Raw genomic sequence first — 22,178 nt, forward strand, 5'->3', positions numbered from 1 at the left:
TACTTACCTGAGCCCCCATCTCTGTCCAGCGATCTCTGGGACTCTCCCTCCTGATTGGCTGAGACACATCAGCAGTGCTATTGGCTCCCGGTGCTGACAAAGTCATATAGTCAATCATGAGAGAGATGGGCGGGGCCAAGCTGGAGCTTCGGGTCTGAATATATAAACACAAAGCGGTGACTTGGCTCGAGTTCCCCCATAACAAGCTGCTTGCTGTGGGGTGCACTCAACAGGAGGGAGATGCCAGGGGTACAGAAGAGGGACCAGAGAAGAGGAGGATCTGGGCTGCTTTGTGCAAAACCACTACACTGAGCAGGTAAGTATAACATTTATTTTTTTTCTATAAAAATAAACAAGACTTTACAATCACTTTAAGACCTTGTGTTAGAATTTTATTGAAATTAAAAATATATAGTTGTCTCCATGAACACAGCATCTCACAAAAGTGAGTATACCCCTCACATTTTAGAAAATATTTTATTATCTTTTCATGTGATAACAGTGAAGAAATTACAGTTTGTTACAATGTAAAGTAGTGAGTATACAGCTTGTATAACAGTGTAAATTTGCGGTCTCCACAAAATAACTCAACACGCAGCCATTAATGTATAAACCACTGGCAACAAAATTGAGTACAGTCCTAAGTGAAAATGTCCAAATTGGGCCCAAAGTGTCAATATTTTGTGTGGCCAACATTATTTTCCAACACTGCCTTAACCCCCCTGGGCATGGAGTTCATCAGAGATTCACATGTCCTCTTTCACTCATCCATGACATCACAGAGCTTGTGGATGTTAAGAGAATTTGTGCTTCTCCACCTTCTGTTTGCAAATGCCCCACAGATGCTCAATAGAGTTTAGGTCTGGAGACATGCTGGGCCAGACCACCACCTTTAGCAAGGCGGTGGTGGTCTTGGAGGTGCGTTTGGGGTCGTGGGGTCGTTATATTGGAATACTGCCCTGCGGCCCAGTCTCCGAAGGGAGGGGATCATGATCTGCTTCACTATGTCACAGTACATGTTGGCTTTCATGGTTCCCTCAATGAACTGTAGCTCCTCAGCACTCATGCAGCCCCAGACCCTGACACTCCCACCACCATGCTTGACTGTAGGCAAGACATACTTGTCTTTGTACTCCTCACCTGGTTGCCGCCACACACGCTTGACACCATCTGAACCAAATAAGTTTATCTTGGTCCCCTCTGACCACAGGACATCGTTAAAGTAATTCATGTCCTTAGTCTGTTTGTCTTCAGCAAACTGTTTGTGAGCTTTCTTGTGCATTATCTTTAGAATAGGCTTCCTTCTGGGACTACAGCCATGCAGACCAATTTGATGCAGGTGTGCGGTGTATGGTCTGAGCACTGACAGGCTGACCTCCCACACCTTCAACCTCTGCAGAAATGCTGGCAGCACTCATATGTCTTTTTTCCCCCAACGAGAACCTCTTGATATGACGCTGAGCACGTGCACTCAACTTTGGTTGACCATGGCGAGGCCTGTTCTGAGTGAAACCTGATCTGTTAAACCACTGTATGGTCTTGGCCACTGTTCTGCAGCTCAGTTTCAGGGTCTTGGCAATCTTCTTATAGCCTAGGCCATCTTTATGTAGAGCAACAATTCGTTTTTTTCCATCTCCTCAGAGAGTTCTTTGCCATGAGGTGCCACGTTGAACTTCCAGTGACCAGTAAGAGAGCGAGAGCGATAACACCAAATTTTACACATCTGCTCCCCATTCATACCTGAGACCTTGTATCACTAATGAGTCACATGACACCGGGGGGTGGCTAATTGGGCCCAATCTGGACATTTTTACTTATGGGTATAGTTATGTTACCAGCGGTTTAGACACTAATGGCTGTGTGTTGAGTTATTTTGAGGGGACAGCAAATTTGCACTGTTATACAAGCTGTACACTCACTACTATAAATTATAGCAAAAAGTGTAATTTCTTCAGTGTTGTCACATAAAAAGATGCAATAAAATATTTACAAAATGTGAGGGGTGTACTCACTTTTGTGAGATACTGTATATGGATTACAAACTAGAGGTCGACCGATATGGGTTTTTCTCTGGCCGATGTCGATATTTAGAAATCGCGGTGGCCGATATATGATGCTTATTTTCTTGGGCAGATATGTTAGGCTGATTTTTTTTTCCCCCCCTTCATCTCATAAAAATCTAACAGACACCTTTCACACTGGGGCGTTTTTCAGGTGCTTTTGGGCAAAATGTAAACCTGCTTGCAAAATGGCTCCCCTGCAGTCTGTGTGAAAGCCCGAGTGCTTTCACACTGAGGCGATGCGCTGGCAGGACATTAACCACTTCGGTACCGCGCTATTGCCAAATGACAGCATTAGCGCGGACCTACATTTCCGGGACTACGTCTATTGACGTCGTCCCGGTTACGAGCGGCCTGCGCGCCCCCTGAGGGGCGCGCGCGGCGCGCTCTGTGATCGGCAAGTCCATGAGACTCGCCTGATCACCGATCCGTGCAAGGGGTCGATCCCGACCCCTTATCACGTGATCAGCTGTCAGCCAATGACAGCTGATCATGTGATAGAACGGAGCCGGTAATCGGCTATTATTCCTCCTCGCGCTGACAGCGCGAGGAGAAAAAAAAGCCGATCACGGCCATCAATACAAGGGACCACCTGCCACCTGCCAGTGCCCACCTGCCTCCCGCAGTGCCATCCTGAAGTAAAATAAAAAGCAAAAGTAAGTGCCCCCCGTCAGTGCCCATAGTGCCACCCACAGTGCCACCCCACAGTGCCATCCACAGTGCCACCCAATCTGCCTCAAAGGTGCTGCCCAGCAGTGCCGCCCATCAGTGCCCAGCAGTGCCGCCCATCAGTGCCCAGCAGTGCCACCTATCAGAGCCACCTATCAGTGCCACCTATCAGTGCCCATCAATCTGTGGTACCTATCAGTGCCCATCCGTGCCACCCATCCGTGCCACTTATCCGTGCCACCCATCTGTGCCATCTTATCTGTGCCCATCTTTGCCCATCAGTGCCGCCTTATCTGTGCCCATCGGTGCCGCCTTATCTGTGCCTATTAGTGCCGCCTTAACTATGCCTATCAGTGCCCACCAGTGCAGCCTATCAGTGACCACCAATGCAGCCCATCAGTGCCCACCAATGCAGCCCATCAGTGCCCACCAATGCAGCCCATCGGTGCCCACCAATGCAGCCCATCAGTGCCCACCAATGCAGCCTATCAGTGCCGCCTAATCAGCGCACTTCAATGAAGGAGAAAAATGACCCGTTTGCAAAATTTTATAACAAACTATTAAAACATGATTTTTATTTTTTTATTTTTTTTGCATCTTTTTTTGTTTGTTTAGCAAAAAATAAAACTCCGAGCTGTAACTAAATACCACCAAAAGAAAGCTCTATTTGTGGGAAAAAAATGATAAAAATTTCATTTGGGTACAGTGTTGTATGCCCGCGCAATTTGTCATTCAAAGTGCATCAGCGCTGAAAGCTGAAAATTGGTCTGGGACTGAGGGGGGTTTAAGTGCCCAGTAAGCAAGTGGTTAAAAAAAGTCCTGCAAGCAGCATCTTTGGAGTGGTGTATACCGCTCCTCCACCACTCCTGCCAATTGAAATGAATGGGCACTGCTGCCGAAGCGCCTGCAATGCGATTTGGCAGCAGCATTTCACGGGCGCATTTGACACCTTCCTCGCCCGCTAACTGGGTTATAAGTGCCCCGCTAGCAGCCGAACAGCGCCGCTAAAATGACGGTAAAGCGCCGCTAAAAACTAGCAGCATTTTACCGTCAACACCTGCCCACTCCAGTGTGAAAGCAGCCTTAAGTAATACAGAAAATTTCTTACATTTAAAAATGTATTAAACAAAACAAACCTCCAATTAGTTCACTTGCATGTATAATTTAGATTTAAAAAAAACGATTAAATATTAAAAAACGGGTAATCAAAATTTTTGGACGAAAAAAATGGGCTGACTTTACTGTTTTTTTTTTTTTTTTTAATCAGTGTATTTTTTTTTTCAAAAAAAAACTGCGTGTGAAAGACCGCTGCACAAATACCGTATGACATAAAATATTGCAACAACCGCTATTTTATTCCCTAGAGCAATGGTGGCGAACCTTGGCACCCCAGATGTTTTAGAACTACATTTCCCATGATGCTCTGTCACTCTGCAGTGTAGTGGGGCATCATGGGAAATGTAGTCCCAAAACATCTGGGGTGCCAAGGTTCGCCATCACAGCCCTAGGGCCTCTGCTAAAAAAAAATATATACATAATTTTTGGGGGTTGTGATTTTGTAGCAAAAAATACAGGATTTTTACTTGTAAGCAACAGGTTTCAGAAAAGATTTAGTCTTTAAATGGTTAAACTGAGAACTCCTACACAGGGAGTTCAGTTCATTGATAAGTAGAAACATTGCATCTCTTTGGTCTTTTCTTGGCAGGCTGCCCAGAGAGGAGAAACAAGTTGGAAGTCTTTAGGTAACTTGCATTGACTTCAATTACAGGAGTCATTTGCAAGTCGCATTGAAGTTATAATCAGCCTTTTTATCAGCACAATCGGCCGAGGCCGATTAATTAAAAAAACGCCAAATATCAGCCAATATATCGGTCGACCTCTATTACAAACTATACTAAACTATACTGAATAAAAAGTCCCCCAGTGTGGTATCCTCGTACTCGGGAGAAGCAGCAGATTTTATTTTGGGGTGTAATTTCACTTATGCCCATAGTATGTGTGAGCCATATATAATTTAGTGACAACTTTGTGCAAAAAAAAAAAAAAAAAAATGTTTTAATATTCCTGCAACTTGTGGCAAAATATAAAATATTTCATGGACTCAACATGCCTCTCAGCAAATAGCTTGGGGTGTCTACTTTCCAAAATGGAGTCATTTGGGGGGGTTTTGTGCTATTTTGGCATTTTATGGCCTTCGAAACTGTGATAGGTAGTGAGGAGTGAAATCAAAAATTTGCACCCTTAGAAATCCTGAAGGCAGTGATTGGTTTTCGGGGTCCCGTATGCGGTTAGACTCCCAAAAAGTCCCACATATGTGGTATCCCCGTACTCAGGAGAAGCAGCAGAATATATTTTGGGGTGCAATTCCACATATAACTATGGCATGTGTGAGCAATATATCATTTAGTGACAACTTTTTGTAAACTTTTTTTTTTTGTGTCATTATTCAATCACTTGGGACAAAAAAAAAAAAAATATTCAATGGGCTCAACATGCCCCTCAGCAATTTCCTTGGGGTGTCTACTTTCCAAAATGGGGTCATTTTGGGGGGGGGGGGGGGGGGGTTGTACTGCCCTGCCATTTTAGCACCTCAAGAAATGAGCTAGGCAGTCAAAATTAAAAGCTGTGTAAATTCCAGAAAATGTACTCTAGTTTGTAGACGCTATATTTTGCGCAAACCAATAAATATACGCTTATTGACATTTTTTTTTTACTAAAGACATGTGGCTGAATAAATTTTGGCCTAAATGTATGGACTAAAATTTTGTTCATTCGATTTTTCTTATAAGAAAAAGTAGAAAATATCTTTTATTTTATTTTTTTCCTTTTATATCGTAAAAAATAAATATCGCAGAGGCAATCAAATACCATCAAAAGAAAGCTCTATTTGTGGGAAGAAAAGGATGCAAATTTCGTATGGGTACAACATTGCATGACCGCGCAATTACCAGTTAAAGCAGTGCAGTGCGAAATTGTAAAATACCTCTGGTCCTTAGGCTGACAATTGGTCTGGGGCTGAAGTGGTTAAGCAGCTTTAGCATTGATCAATCAGTATTTAGTACTCTCACCATGGAACTGAAGGCTACAATAAAGTGCCCAAGGACTAGAATGCCACGCTTGCTGAGTATACCATTCTTCAGCCTAGCATTATCAGTCAATCCCTGAGCCAATCAGTGCGCCTTTTTAATGGGAGGGCTAAAAAGGGCCTTATACAGCCTGATTCTGAATTGAGCACTAATAGTGAGAACTGGGCTGTGTACAACTTTACAATGATAAGCAGCACTTTCAACAGCCATTAACAAAACTCCAGCTTACCAAAGGGCTTGTAAGGACCAAGAGTTGTTTGTTTTGAGAGGTATTCAAACTTATATTTCTATATCAGCCCCTTTTTTCACACAGCATGTTATCCCATTGAATCTCAATTGGAATTCCCTAGACGTGTGGTTAAAGGGTGACAAGAAATAAATTGTCATAAACTTCTAAAAATCACTATGGGATGGACTTTATTTACTCTCGTTTCCCGAGTTACCTTTCTATAGGCACCGGTCATGGAAATCATAAGGGGAGCCCACTGCCACAGGTCCACATGAAGAAACAGGAAACCAAAGTAAAAATAAAAAATAAAAAAACCGACAGGCAGTATTTTTACGGCAGAAGAGATTGAGTCTTCCTCCTGCACATCAGCGGTAATGTACACTGTCGTAAATGCATAGCTCAGAGTTCATTACAGTACTTGCTCTGTGGCATGGTGATGTGATTCCCTTGTGCATGTGTGGGAGTGACGTCATCATGACCCGGCCATTCAAGCGGCCGAACAGAGCGAACCCTGAAGGAAAACCGCATAAAGATGGAAGCGCCCCCATATTGACAGCGCAGTGCTGGAGGCATCTTTTGACAGGTTTCATAACAGTGTCACATTATTGCATAAAGCTGCAGGGGGGCCCAGATGTAAAAACTAAATTATAACAAGTTTACTACCGGTTTAAGCTGCGCCAATGTGATGTTAGCATTAAAAGCAAGAATAAAAAACAGTGGGAGGACCTATTGTTCACACTTCTAGTAGGGAGTTACAGGAGGCAGGATATTAACCACTTCAGCCCCGAGACTCTTTTTTTACACTTGTTATTAACAAGTTAACGAGGAAGTAAACTCTCCCACTCTGATGCTTCTTTTCATTTAGTCCATTATAATAAGTCATTATCAGACTATAGCCACTGTAATCCAGCCCAAATCGCATATTACCTAATGTTTAAAGAAAAAAAACTTGTTTCCAGGGGTTAGGCAGCGCCATCTTAAGTATTGTTTCCTGAGTCCACAGTGGAGTGTATTTCCGCCCTTACATTGAGCACTTCCTGTACTGTTAACCAAGCCTCCTTCTCAATCCATCGTTTCTATGGCAACCTTGCTTCCCTGTTCATAGCTTACTTGTTTATTTCATAGCATTTACTTGTGCCGATGTCTAATGTTTGCCTTTGTCAGACTTATCAGCTTCAACTGATAAGGCTTCAGTAATGGCCAAGTTTAGACTGTATGTCAGGTCACATGGTGTGTAAGAGGAAGCTCTGAGTGATTAGCGTTCAGTGTTGTGCTATAGGAAGTCCTGATAACAGATAGATGAGCACATAGCGTGTGCCTTAAATCAGGGGAGATCTGGGCATGCTCAGTGACTTCATTCTACAGAACAACAAGGATTACAACAATACTAATCAAGTAAGGCTGATTTACATGGGACAAAGTCGTGGGGGAGGGGTTACAACCACTTTAAAATCCTTTTTTTGTTAGAAAATTGCTTTAAACCCCCTAACATTATATATTTTTTTCTAACACCCTAAAGAATAAAATGGCAGTTTTTACAATACTTTGTCACACCGTATTTGCGCAGCAGTCTTACAAGCGCACTTAGGAAAAATACACTTTTTTTTAATTAAAAAATAAAACAACAGTAATGTTATGCCGATTAAATTGATACCCAACATGTCATGCTTAAAAATTTTGCCTGCTCGTGGAATGGTGACAAACTTTTACCCTTAAAACTCTCCATAGGCGATGTTTAAAAATGTCTACAGGTTACCAGTTTTGAGTTACAGAGGGTTAGAATTATTGCTCTCGCTCTAACATCGCAGCGATACCTCACATGTGTGGTTTGAACACTGTTTTCATATGCGGGCACTACTCACTGCGCACAAGCTCGTCGGGACGAGGAGCTTTAAAAATAATAAATTTTTCTTATTTTACTTTACATTTTTTTGACAATTTAAAAAAATAAATACATTTGGATCACTTTTTCACTTTTATTCTTATTACAATGAATGTAAATATCCCTTGTAATAGAAAAAAATCATGGCAGGACTTCTTAAATATGAGATCTGGGGTCAAAAAGACCTCAGATCTCATATTCACACTAAAATGTAATTAAAAAAAAAATTCTCCTTTTTTTGGATGGAAGCGACGTTTGACGTCGCTTCTGCCCTCCCATGCCATGGAGCTCTGTCGGCAGCCAGGCATCCACGGGAGAGGACACAATTGTCTCCGCCGCTACCGGCGGGTTTGGTAAGCGGTGGAGATGACCGAAGTGCGGCGGGAGGGGGGGTGGGCACCTCTCCCACTGCCAATAAAAGTGATCTTGCGGCAAGTCCACCACAGACAGCACTTTTAAACATAAAGAGAAACGCACGGTGTTCCGGAAAACGATGGAGTTATGGCAGCTAGCTGCTGCCATAACCCCGGTATTTAGCATCAAATTACTGACGTATGGATTTTGCATGGAGTAGTTAAGAACGCCTCACCTATATGTCACCTTTGCTGTATGCTTACTACACCTATACTGCATGCTGGTTTACTAAAACTGTTGTTAATGGCACCAATGCTTCATAAAGGGCCCCAACGATAGCCAGCAGAAGAACATAAAGGACTGTGTCTCCCATAAAACCATTCTGCAAGCCCCATTTGTTCCCTTCATTTCTATATACAGCGCACATCCAGTCATCTTGGCCAAGTATAGTCATATTCAATGCGCTTTGGCAGTATATTTCGTAATTTAGTAAACCAAGCTCAATTATTGCTCACTGCTCTACTTTGGGTGAACTTGCTATTGTTTAAGCTGATCTGAACGCCAAGTGTCATTTCTAGTCCTTACCACTCATTGTCCTGCATTCTAAATTGTGTTAATACCATTATTAACCCATTTCTATGCTTACTTCATTACCAATCATATCTGGTGACAATATATTAAAGCAGGGGTCGGAAATCCGCAGCCTGCCACCGCTAGATGTCTGGCCCAGTCAGCACCGGTGATTCACGGGCACTCGGCCCGGGGACATTTTTGCCACTGTCGTTTTCACTGGACAGCGGCTAGTATCACAGGGCTGGATGGGGGCAGGAACCGCTGGAGTTAACTTTTCACATTACACAGCAAGCGATTAGTTGCCGGGCGATCCTAGCAACCAATCACCAGCCTGTTAATATGAAAAGTTAAGCAGCAGTTCTCACCCCCATCCAGCCCTGTGATATCGATCTCTGCTCATGGTACACCTGTGTAAGGTAAGAGAGTTCTACCTACACAGTGTGTGTGGGGTGGCGGGGGTAGAGGACAATATGGGGAGTACAGAGGACACAATCTTGGGGACAGGAAACGTACTTACAGGGGGGGGGGGGGGGGGGGGCAAATAATATGGGAGTGATGTGAAGTTGGACAGAGGACACTGCTATGGGGTACAGAAAACACTGTAATGGGGGGGCCCTATTAGGGATACCATCACCCCCATCTCCAGACCATGCTGGCTGGCAGGGCTGGCGTCAGCCACCATTGGGTGCCAGGATGGGGGAGGGGGCAGTAAGATCCGAATAACCAGCCACATGCTCCCTCAGGGTGAACTGGCTTTGTATTAGTGAAGCACCTTAAAGTGAGGTGAACCTGTACTGTTATTACTATGTTATCATTATGATCTTAATTTATTAGCAGGTGAATGTTGCCCTCCATGCATTTACATACATTAAATCTAGCCCTTAAAGCGGGAGTCCACCGTTTTTTAAAAGCCAGCAGCTACAAATACTGCAGCTGCTGACTTTTAAAGTAATGACACTTACCCGCCCAGCGCGCCCGCGATGTCGGCACCCGAAGCCGATCTCTCGATTGTCTCTCGGGTGCTGCCGCCGCCATCTTGGGTATGGGAATCAGGAAGTGGAGCCTTTTGGCTTCATTTTCCGGTTCCCTACTGCGCATGCGCGAGTCGCGCTGCGCAATAAGGATGGTCCCCGCTGTCTCTGGGATCCGTGTGTTTCCCAGCAGGCAGCGGGGGACCTTCGGAAAGGGGCGTAGATTCTGTGGAAAGGGGCGTACCTTCTGCAGAATCTACGCCGGAAGTGGGAGCAGATACCTGTACTGTACAGGTACCTGCACCCCCTCCCCCCTGAAAGGTGCCAATTGTGGCGCCGGAGGGGGGGGAGGGTTCCAATGAGCGGAAGGTCCACTTTAGGGTGGACCTCCTCTTTAAGTGGAAAGGGGTTGCTGAACCCTGTATTAAAGTGTACCTTTACTAACTGGTTCAATGCCTATTTTCTTTGATACAGTACTACTACTGGGTGCCAAGTATTACTTTCAGTGATTTTTATGTGATATTGCACGCTTTGTACACTCAACCTAGTCTGAAAAAAAACCTGCAAGACAAAAATGTATAATGAGCTACTATGCATAGCACACTAGCTCATTAAGAACTTACCCGAGATCGAAGCCCCCCACAGCCATCCTTGTACCCTGCTCTGGCAACCATCATCGCTCCCGGGAGTTACCTCCAGGTATCGCAGGCTACGACACTGACTGGCCGTAGCCGCAATGATGTCACTCCCGCACATGTGCGCGGGAGCCGCCGGTAATGGTACAGTCTAACTGAAGCAACGGCACATATGATGATGTCGGCACATGCAAATACAGGGGATATCTCTTAAATCGTGCAGGTTTAGGAGACATCCAGTGTAGCTATAGGTAAGCCTAATTATAGGCTTAGCTGTAGCAAAAAGTGGTTGTAAAGGGTTTACAACCACTTTAAAATAAGTTAGTTGGCAAAAATAAAATAGAAACACAAACTGGCTAGCAAAACTATTGCTGTTTATTAAACGATACAGAAATCAGACGTCCTAGTGCTGTGAACATTAGCTGGTATAAATGTCTATATGAAAATACTGTAGTGAATAGTTGTGTGAGCTATATAATATACAGCATTCAGAGTGGAGTTATATAACAGTGAGTAACATACTGTCCAACATACAGAACTGCCACCCCTCTGAAAAGCGGTCCATGCTCAAATCGCATTTCAGAGAAATTTGACAGGCAGCGAGAAGGCGACATGTCACCTTGTCTATGCCCATTTCAACACCCTAAATGAAGCATCACTGCTCCACAACCATGTGCATCGCAGGCATGTTTGGAATGGTTAAAGAGCAGCCCCATACATCTAGGGCTATACTTCCAGCCATGGGCACAACATATGTAAACCCTCGGCCACTGCTTCTGTCGCTAGAGAAGCAGTTGGGGGTGGTAAAAATGGTTCAACCTTGTGGTTTTACCATCCCCCAACCTCACATGTGAACGAGCCCTTGGTTCCCATCTGTTTGGCTGCGTGCTGCATGTAGGGCAGACCATTTCTCTCAATGGTCTGTCCTACCTACAGAAACGCAGGGAAAGAAATCTCCAACTTTTTTTTTTTTTAATGTGGCGCATTTGCCAATGTGTGGGGGGTACCAAAAAGAACTAATGGCATTCCTGCGTGTCTGCTAAAGAGCAGCGCGTTTGTGTACGTTTTCCGTGGCACGCAGTAATGTGATCCAAGCCTTACACTGGGGTACCTCGAGACTGGAAAAAAAGGTTGAGGAACACTGGTTTAGCCACAGGCAGTCTGTATTTCGGCCAATTTAGCAGGAATTCGAGCTGTGGGTGGCCAATTTAATTTCTTGACCACACTAATAGGAGATAAACAACATACTAGAGGAGGACACCCAACTGTCAGACAAGCATATCAAGTCTAGAGAGAAGTTGGAAGCAATGTTAACATTTGTATCTGTATATGTTATCAAAATATATAAACGCAAACTATCTGGGGTTTCAGGGTTTAGCAGCCCTTGAATTGTGCAGATGTGATTTCCAAATGGTCACCTGCACGGAAAACCTAGGGGGTGCAAGGGTTAACGTGGATTTGGTATTTTTCTGCTTAACTGCTGGAACATTTCTGATACACTTCCTGTTAGGTGCGCCCAGTAAGAGGCTTCCACTGTGAATTCAATCATTTAATTAGAAAATTGTTCTTGTAAAACCATTAGTGAAGGGAATCTTTAAAACCTCCCGTCTGGTTGCAAAAGGGCATAGTCGGCGTGGAGACTTTACAACCTGAGGAGTCTCAAGCAGATTAACAGCTCCTGCTTTCTCCATTCGCTGCGTCCCCAATACCACAAACTAGGCACACCATCCAATTTCTTCTAGAAAATAATCTACAAAAATATTTGAAGTGATTCAATCCTTCCTACTAGCCTTAGAAGTCCTTAACGGCTTAAGCATTCTAACAAGGAAAAACAACAGATATTGCTAGGATATAATATATACTTGGCACTGACAATTAAAAGAGACACAACTTTCCTCAGGTAAAAGCAGAAAAGCAGGATGTTTTTTTTTTATAAGGAGGAACTGCTAAAATAAAATGCAACTAATTTACCAGTCAATAGCTGACACTCTAAAAAATTAACTACTTCATATCCGCACTATAGCCAAATGACTGCTACAGCGCAGACCTGCTTTGCCAGGAGTACGTCTATTGACATCCCCCGATGCCTGAGCACACAGGCGCGCTCTGTGATCAGCGAGTCTATGAGACTCGCTGGATCACAGATGGGACCCCTTACCACGTGATCAGCTGTCAGCCAATGACAGCTGATCATGTGATGTCAACAGAGCCGATAATCTGCTATTTTTCCTCCTTGCGCTGACAGCGTGAGGAGAAAAAAAAAAAGCTGATCACTGGCGGCTTTGAGAGGGACATCAGTGTCCACCTGTGCCCCCTTGTCAGTGGCACGTAGCAATAGGCAACAGTGCCACCCATCAGTGCCCACAGTGCCTCAACAGTACTGCACATCAGTACCGCCCATCAGTGCCACCCATCCGGGCCCATCAGTGCCACCCATCCGGGCCCATCAGTGCCACCCACCCGGGCCCATCAGTGCCAACTTAACAGTGCCAAATATCAGTGGCGCCTCATCTGTCCCCATCAGTGGCGCCTCATCTGTCCCCATCAGTGGCGCCTCATCTGTCCCCATCAGTGGCGCCTCATCTGTCCCCATCAGTGGCGCCTCATCTGTCCCCATCAGTGGCGCCTCATCTGTCCCCATCAGTGGGGCCTCATCTGTCCCCATCAGTGGGGCCTCATCTGTCCCCATCAGTGGGGCCTCATCTGTCCCCATCAGTGGCGCCTTAACTGTGTCTTTCAGTGCCCACCAGTGCAGCCTCATCAGCGCACATCAATGAAGGACAAAAATGTACCTATGCAAAATGTTATAACAAACTATTAAACATAATTTTTTTTTTCTAAATTTTTCACAAAAAATAAAAATCCCACCAAAAGAAAGCTCATTTGGCTACAGTGTTGTATGACTGCGCAATTGTCATTTAAAGTGCGTCAGCGCTTAAAGTGGTTGTAAACCCTTACAAACCACTTTGACCTACAGTTAAGCCTAGATTAAGGCTTACCTGTAGGTCCAAGAAATATCTCCTAAACTAATCTCCTATACGGTTTAGGAGATATTTACAAAAAGACAGCCACCGCTGTCTACGGCGCATGCGCCAAAGACAGCAGCGCGCAGGCGCACTGGGCAGGCCGCAGATATGCTGCTTGTGTCGTCTCCCGTGCGCATGAGTGACATCATCGCGGCTCCGGCGAATCACAGCACCGGAGCAGCGAGACCCGGAAGTCGCTCCGGGATACATGGCAGCGGCGAAGACGAAGACGGAGGACCGCTTCGGGGGCTTCGTTCTCAGGTAGGTTATTCATAATGAGCTAGTATGCTATGCATACTAGCTCATTATGCCTTTGCCTTACAGGGTGTGTTTTTTTTTTTATATATTGCCTTTACTTCCTCTTTAAAGCTGAAAATTGGTCTGGGCAGGAGATGGGTTTAGGTGCCCAATGAGCAAGTGGTTAAACAGTTCATCTAACCATGTACATCTGGACAGAAAAAATATTGTACACATTTATGCAACACATGCACAATACCCCAAGAATTGTCTCTTTAAATAGGCTGCAAATAAAGAAATACAACTATCAAACCTGTCAAAAACCCAGTGAGTTTCTGACTGCTGTAGTTAGCGGACACCAGTGCCTCCGATGCCAGTGAGCCAATGAGGAGAGAGGGGGCGAAGGCGGGCTACAGCTCCTTGCTTGAATGGATACACGGAGCTGCGACTCTGGTGCCCACATAGCAAGTTGCTTGCTGTGGAGGCAATCAACAAGTGGGAGGGGCCAGGAGCACCAAAGAGAGACTCGAGAAGAGGAGGATCTGGGCTGCTCTGTGCAAAATCACTATACAGAGCAGGCAAGTATATGTTTGTTATTTTTATACAAAAAAAAACCCCCAGAGACTTTAGTATCACTTTAATAATCTTAAAAGGGGTTCACAGAACAAAAAGCGGCTCAAATAGGGGTCATTACTAGACAAGGCAACACTTGTTTGGCAAAAAGTGTCACTAACCACCTGCCGTCCGCGCTATAGCCGAAAGATGGCTACCAAGTTCTGCTGTCTGTGTCAATGGACGCAGCAGCAGGACCTGGGTGTGCACCTGCAAAAGTGCCCCTTCTTACTGAGCTAAAACACAGCCCAATAATTGTAATGTGCCTATGCACGTAGGCACGAAAACGAGCGTCGTGCATTCTTCAAAAATAAAAAAAAATAAAAAAAAAGATCTGCATTTTTGGTCAGTAATTTATGTCTCATGCGTGCAAATGCACACAAACATGTTCATTTATATACTGCAGAAGAATGAACATGGGAATACGTTTACGCGAATACATATGCTCGAAAATACGCGCAAATACATACAAAAAAAAGTCTGAAAACGTAGATGCTCAAACAGGAGTATCGCACGCAAGAGGCCTTACCTTGACTGCTTATACTGACGAAATCCTGTGCTGAGCAAGGGATCACAAGCTTCCAGTATGCTCAGTGAATTGAACTCTTTATATTATGGGCCCTATATTTTACATCTTTACTGTGTGTACTGGCTGTCCTAATAATAAAAAATTTACTTAGAAAAAACAAAACAAAAAACAGACCATCCAAGTGACAGCATGCAAGCAGCCAGGGACCTAGAAAGGATGGGGAGGAACAGATTCAAGAAACTAAGCTGGCAGGGAACAGGAGGATGTGGGCTGGACAGGGGCTAGCAGCTGCAGAAGCATTTCCGTCAACTGACTGAATAACATCTTGGCTATGGGACAGATTGAGCATCACGAGGCAGGGGAAAAAACCTCCGGTGCTTCCCATCTTCAATCCTCCAACTACCAAAAGCCAGACTGCGGCCAAGAACATCAATAATACCTCCACCCAAACCTCATCCCTTTATGCTCTGTCACTGCCGGATCTGGCTTGTCGAGCCAGACCAGATATCGGATTGACGGCCTGCTAGATGGAAAACTAAATAAGTCGTCTGGGAGAAGTGAAATGTGCAATTCCTGAGAGGGACAAAAAATGAGAAGGGTGGGTGTACTGCCGCTGTGCAGGGAGAAAGCGCTGTTATTTCTGATTATGATTAGCTGCAGATTCATCACTCCGAAGATACATCTCAATGTTGATGCTTGTGGGATGAGATGGTGCATAACAGCTACAGTTGCCAATTTTGCTTTGCCACCGATTAAACCCCTGTTTATATTAGCCTGCTAAAATGGAAGTAAAGTCCACTAAAGTCCCAATCCCAGGTGGGCTAGTATGCACAGCATATTACTACATTATGACAGACTTGCATGTCATATGTTGTCCTCCAGCTCTGTGATGGGATCAATCCGCCAGGCCCCCCATGTTTCCATCTGGGTCCCCCGTGCCTTCGGCCATTTAATAGGCCAGGCCACGTAGAAGTCACTACTGCGCATGGGAATCACATTGATGCAGCGCAGATCAGGGCCATAAAAGTTCACTGAGCTGCGCATGTATTTATGGCAGAAGAGACCAACAGCCTCTTCTGTCAATAATTCCCTGCATGTCAGCCAGTTGATTGAAATTAGTTTTACTTCCACTTTAAAAGATTTGTACACCTACACCGTAGTGCATGATTGGAGCAGCCCCCTCTTTTTAGGCCGAAATGGTCATAAAGATAATTTTATAGTAAAAGACAACATAATGCCACTTTTATTAATACAAAACAGAAAAACTTGTATAATAATATATATATATATATATATATATATATATATATATATATATATATACACATACATACATACATACACACACACACACACACACATACATACATACATACATACATACATACAACAAAGCAAAATAGTGGTACATCAAAACATATTTGTCAAACCCAACAAAAGGCAAGTATGCCCTGTGCTATCAGAGATCAGCTGTGGTAAGTCGATAGGGATTTCTTGCGTAAAGCCCAACATGTTTCGGAATGAACAATGTGTATTCCTTCAGCAGGGAAGATTATGTCTGGGTGACTAATTCTCAGAAATGTAAACATAGTCGCATGATAATCACACTGTAAAGCACAATGTGAACATAGCAAGCAATATAAAATATTATAAATTTGGTATATAATATGTGACCATACTAATACTCACATGATGATCCAGAGTACAACAAACAAAAAAAGGAAACACAAGGAATAGAATCAACGGAGACTCCCAAAGTGACTGAAGTAGTCCGCAGAGCAGCAGATGGGTGGACGCACATCTCAGGATGAGAAAGCTGCAAACATCCACAAGAAACACCTTGTAGGCTACACCAGCCAAAAAGGTATCAATATCTAAAGCAAACAAAGCAATTGGAAGAGTGTATTAAAGTGGTTGTAAACCCTTACAAACCACTTTGGCCTACAGGTAAACCTAGATTAAGGCTTACCTGTAGGTCCAAGAAATATCTCCTAAACCTATACGGTTTAGGAGATATTTGCCGAAAGACAGGCACCGCTGTCTACGGCGCATGTGCAGTAGACCACGGAGCGCAGGCGCACTGAGCGTGCTGCTGTCAACGGCGATATGCCACGAGTGACAGCGCCGGAGCAGCGAGACCCACCGAGAAGATGGCCGCTCCGGACTACAGGGGACAGCGGTGACTTCCCTGGCTCCTGTGTCAGGTAAGTGACACATAATGGACTACTATGCGATGCATAGTAGTCCATTATGCTTTACCTTTGCAGGTAATCAAAAGAGGAAGTAAACTCACCAGGGTTTACTTCCTCTTTAACACATACTTCCTAAACTATAAGTTTAAGTTTAGGATGTATGTGTTAATCTGCTCTTCCATTTATTTATTTATTTTTGCTTTAGATATTGATACCTTTTTGGTTGGTGTAGCCTACAAGGCTTTTCTTGTGGATGTTTGCAGCTTGTTCATCCTGGGATGTGTGCCCACCCATCTGCTGCTCTGCGGACTGCTTCACTTTGGGATTCTCCATTGATTTTATTCCCTGTGTTTCCTTTTTTGGTTATTGTACTATGAATCATCATGTGAGTATTAGAATGGTCACATATATTATATACCAAATGTATACTCTTATATTGCTTGCCACATTCACATCATGCTTTACAGTGTGATTATCATGAGACTATGTTTACATTTCAGACAATGAGAATTAAAGTCACCCAGACATAATCTTCCATGATGAAGGAATACACATTGTTCATTCCGAAACATGTTGGGCTATACGCAAGACATCCCTTCTCGTTTTCTCATTCATTTTGGAGGGACATCCAGTTCTCGTTAATGTCACTGGTGTGCCATATTTTGGTGACTGTCTTCACTGTGTTTCATGGTATATCTAATGCCTTGGAAATTCTTTTGTACCCTTCTCCTGACTGATACCTTTTAACAATGAGATATCTCTGATGCTTTGGAATCTCTCTGTGGACCATGGCTTTTTCTGTAGGTTGCGACTAAGAAAATGTCAGGAAAGACCTACTAGAACTGCTGAACTTTTTTGGGGGTTAATCAGAGACACTTTAAATGATGGCAGGTGTGTACCGACTCCTATTTAACATGCGTTTGAACGTGATTTTTTTTTATATATATCACCTTTGCAGTTATTTTTTGCAATATAAACAAAAAAAGACAGACAATAAAAAAAAAAACACACACACACACAATATTCTTTACGTTCTGCTATAAAACACATCCAATTAAATTTTTTTTTAAAAATGTAAAAAAAAAATGCAATTTCTTCATTAATTTAGGCCAGGGGTCTCAAACTGGCGGCCCTCCAGCTGTTGCAAAACTACAAGTCCCATCATGCCTCAGCCCATGGGAGTTATGCTTGTAACTGTCAGCCTTGCAATGCCTCATGGGACTTGTAGTTTAGCAACAGCTGGTGGGGGGCCAGTTTGAGACCCCTGATTTAGGCCAATATGTATTCTACTACGTATTTTTGGTAAAATATAAATAAAATAAAAAAACAATCAAAGGGTTCAATGAGCCTCCTGGGAGTGCATTACTGTATGGGGGGTGCTTTGGCTTGGGGAAGACAGAGATTCGTGTTCTTGCTTAGCAGAAACATAAGATCTCCATCTTCTACTCTGAAAGAACAGCAATATGCCTTGTTTACATACGCAGACTGCTGTTCTGCCTTTTCGCCGGGTGACGCGAACAGGGTGTTCCACTAGACCCGCTGATTGGCTCCCACTGTGTCCAAGTGGGAGCCGATCGCTGGCAGCACGCATGTTTCCCCCAGACCCAGAAAAGAAGATCACGTACTAGGTACGTGGTTTTGTGCTGAAGGGCCGCCTTGCCACAGTATATATACGTGGGGCGGTCCAGAAGCGGTTAAATAAAATGGACACAACTTGGACAATCCAAACTGCTCATTTGATAATAATGCATGAGCGTTTACCTTCAGTGTAAACAGCATGTCAAAATTAAAAATAGACACACAAAGAAGCTTACGAATGTCAACTCTCCCCATAAAGGTAGGTCATGGCCCCGAATTGGCATATCAAACTTGGCTTGTAATCAGTTATGTTACACATCACATTGAGGAAACCTGAAAGTGGGTGGGGCAGGACCAATCTCCACTTGCCCCCACCGTGCCTGTGGTCACTCCGTAGCATTGGTAATGCCCAGTAAGTACACAAGAAAGAATGTCTAATCATGTGTATAGCACAGAGCTACTGAATAAACTGACTACCTTCTCTTTAGTATCATTCCACGGGTCTCAGAGGAAAAAAAAAAAAAAAAACATGATAAAACGTCTGCCTGCTCTAAAATGGGGAAGGCCAAACAGAGTTTAAATGGCAAGTTATGAGTCTTTTAACCACTTGCCGCCCGCCCTATTACAAATTGACGGCGGCAAAGTGGTTTCATTATCCTAACCGGACGTCATATGACGTGATTAGGATAATAAGCCGCTGCGCGCCCCCGGGGGCGCGCATCGCGGCGATCGTAGTTGCGGGGTGTCAGTCTGACACCCGGCAACTACGATCTCGGTAAAGAGTCTCCGACGGAGACTCTTTACCATGTGATCAGCCGTGTCCAATCACGGCTGATCACAGTGTAAATGGGAAGAGCCGGTGATCGGCTTTCCCTCACTCGCGTCTGTCAGACGCGAGTAGAGGAGAGCCGATCGGCTGCTCCTCTGACAGGGGGGGTCTGTGCTGATCGATTATCAGCACAGCCCCCCCGAGGATGCCCACACTGGACCACCAGGGACACCACTAGACCACCAGGGAAAAGGTAATAAAAATACATAATCCTCCCTAGACCACCAGGGTGCCAGTCAGCACAATGGGTGCCAATCAGTGCCCATAATGGATGCCAATCAGTGGCCACAATGGGCATCACTGATTGGCATGCATTATTGTTTGGCACTGATTGGCATCCATTACTATAACAACGATGCTGCCTATGAGTGCCCACCTGTGCCGCCTATGAGTGCCCACCTGTGCCGCCTGAGTGCCCACCTGTGCCGCCTGAGTGCCCACCTGTGCCGCCTGAGTGCCCACCTGTGCCGCCTATGAGTGCCCACCTGTGCCGCCTATCCATGCCCACCTGTGCCGCCTATCCATGCCCACCTGTGCCGCCTATCTATGCCCACCTGTGCCGCCTATCCATGCCCACCTGTGCCGCCTATCCATGCCCACCTGTGCCGCCTATCCATGCCCATCCGTGCCGCCCATCCGTGCCAGCTATCAGTGCCAATTTGTGCCACCTATCAGTGTCAGTCCGTGTCGCCCATCCGTGTCGCCCATCCGTGTCGCCCATCAGTGCCGCCTATCAGTGCCGCCTATCAGTGCCGCCTATCAGTGCCGCTTCATTGGTGCCACATTGGTGCCCATCAGTGCCACCTTATCAGTGCCCATCAGTGTAGCCCCATCAGTGCCCATCAGTGAAGGAGAAAACATACTTATTTACAAAGTTTTGAAACTGAAACAAAAAAAACATTTTTTTTTTCAAAATTTTCGGTATTTTTTTATTTGTAGCGCAAAAAATAAAAACCGTAGAGGTGATCAAATACCACCAAAAGAAAGCTCTATTTGTGGGAAAAAAATGATAAAAATTTCATTTGGGTACAGTGTAGCATGACCGCGCAATTGTCATTCAAAGTGCGACAGCGCTGAAAGCTCAAAATTGGTCTGGGCAGGAAGGTGTTTAAGTGCCCTGTATTGAAGTGGTTAAACTCTGTCTACCATTCTGACTATGTTGATGTACCAAGGACGTCGAGGCCAATCTGGGGCAATCGGAATCACCGGAATCCCCTCAGCCTCCACTCTGCGTAGCAGACGAGATAGGAGTCTGAGTGGGGGAAGGCATAAATCAGCCGATAATGCCCCCATGGAGCCACCAACGCGCCTGATGTGTCCGCCCAGGGATCTCTTGACCTGGCCACAAACCTCTGTACCTCCCGATTGAGCCGAGAGGCCAAGAGAGACATCTGCCATGCCCCACCTTAGGCAAATGAGCTGAAATGCTTCCAGATGCAGCGACCATTCCCCCTGGTCCAGCAGCTGGTGACTGAGGTAGTTCGCCTGCCAGTTTTGTATGCCCGGAATGTATATGGCTGACAGAGCCAGCACGTGACGCTCTGCCCACTGTAGGATGCGAGCGACCTCCTGTGCTACAGCCAAGCTCCTTGTCCCTCCTTGATGGTTGACATATGCCACCGCCATGGTGTTGTCTGACTGGATCCTGACCTGATGCCCCTGTAATCTCTGCGACCATGTGGAGAGGCACTGCCTGATCGCCCGAAGCTCCAGCACATTGATCGGTAGGCAGGATTCTTCCTGCGTACAGCTACCCTGGGCCAACCGTACGCCCCAAACTCCCCCCCAGCCGGTCAGACTGGCGTCCGTTGTGATCACCGTCCAATGAAGAGGAAAGAATGACTTCCCGGACCGAAGGCCCGGAGACCTCAGCCACCAGAGAAGGGAATCCCTGACTAGCTGGCTCACCCGAATTTGACAATCCAGGGATGTCAGAGATTTGTCCCATTTGGACACAATCTCTTTCTGCAAGACTCGAGTGTGGAACTGCACATACGGTACCGCCTCGAACTCGCATGCAGAAACGCGACGACCACCGGCGGGACACCAACAACTGCACCGCTGATTGAAGAGTCTTCAGCTTGTCCAAAGGGAGAAAAACTCTCACCTCTGAGGAGTCCAGAATCAACCCCAGGTACTCCAGGCGCTGAGTCGAAACCAACACCGACTTCTGAAGGATCAACACTCAACTAAACTCCCGGAGAGTCTGTATGGTGATCGCTACATCCTCCCTTCATTCTGAGGCAGAAGCTGCTCTCAGGAGGAGATCGTCCAGGTAACCCACCACTGCGATCCCTCTTTGTCTTAGCAATGCCAGAATTGGGGCTAGCACCTTGGTGAAGACCCTTGGCGCCGTCGCTAGGCCAAAGGGGAGAGCTACAAATCGCTCGTCCCCAACCGCAAATCGTAGAAACCTCTCATGCCTGGCGCATATGGGGACATGCAAGCTGGCATCCTTGTTGTTCAAAGATGCCAAAAAAGCCCCCTGATGGAGTGCAGCGACCACGGAACGAACAGATTCCATCCTGAACCTTTGAACCTTCACAAAGCCATTGAGGGCCTTGAGATCCAGGACCGGACAGACCCCTTTTTGCAGGCTTGTTCAGTTTGCGAACCTGAGACACTTTTGTCCCTCAGCGGGCATCTTGTTGGACTGGGAATGCTTACCTGCCGACCCGGGCTGACGAAAAATCCACTTCTGAGCGTAAAAGGAGGG

At 45.3% G+C, this 22,178-nt stretch overlaps 1 protein-coding gene across 1 annotated transcript in view; it reads right to left on the reverse strand.

Annotated features, from left to right (window-relative positions):
• Positions 1 to 22,178, reverse strand: part of NOC2L (NOC2 like nucleolar associated transcriptional repressor) — a 224,624-nt gene that overhangs the window by 99,301 nt on the left and 103,145 nt on the right. The gene's annotated exons all lie outside the window — the stretch shown is intronic.

Source organism: Lithobates pipiens, unplaced genomic scaffold (assembly GCF_037356315.1).
Source record: "Lithobates pipiens isolate NorthernLeopardFrog02 unplaced genomic scaffold, aLitPip1_a1.2 Scaffold_27, whole genome shotgun sequence".
NCBI lineage: Eukaryota > Metazoa > Chordata > Amphibia > Anura > Ranidae > Lithobates > Lithobates pipiens.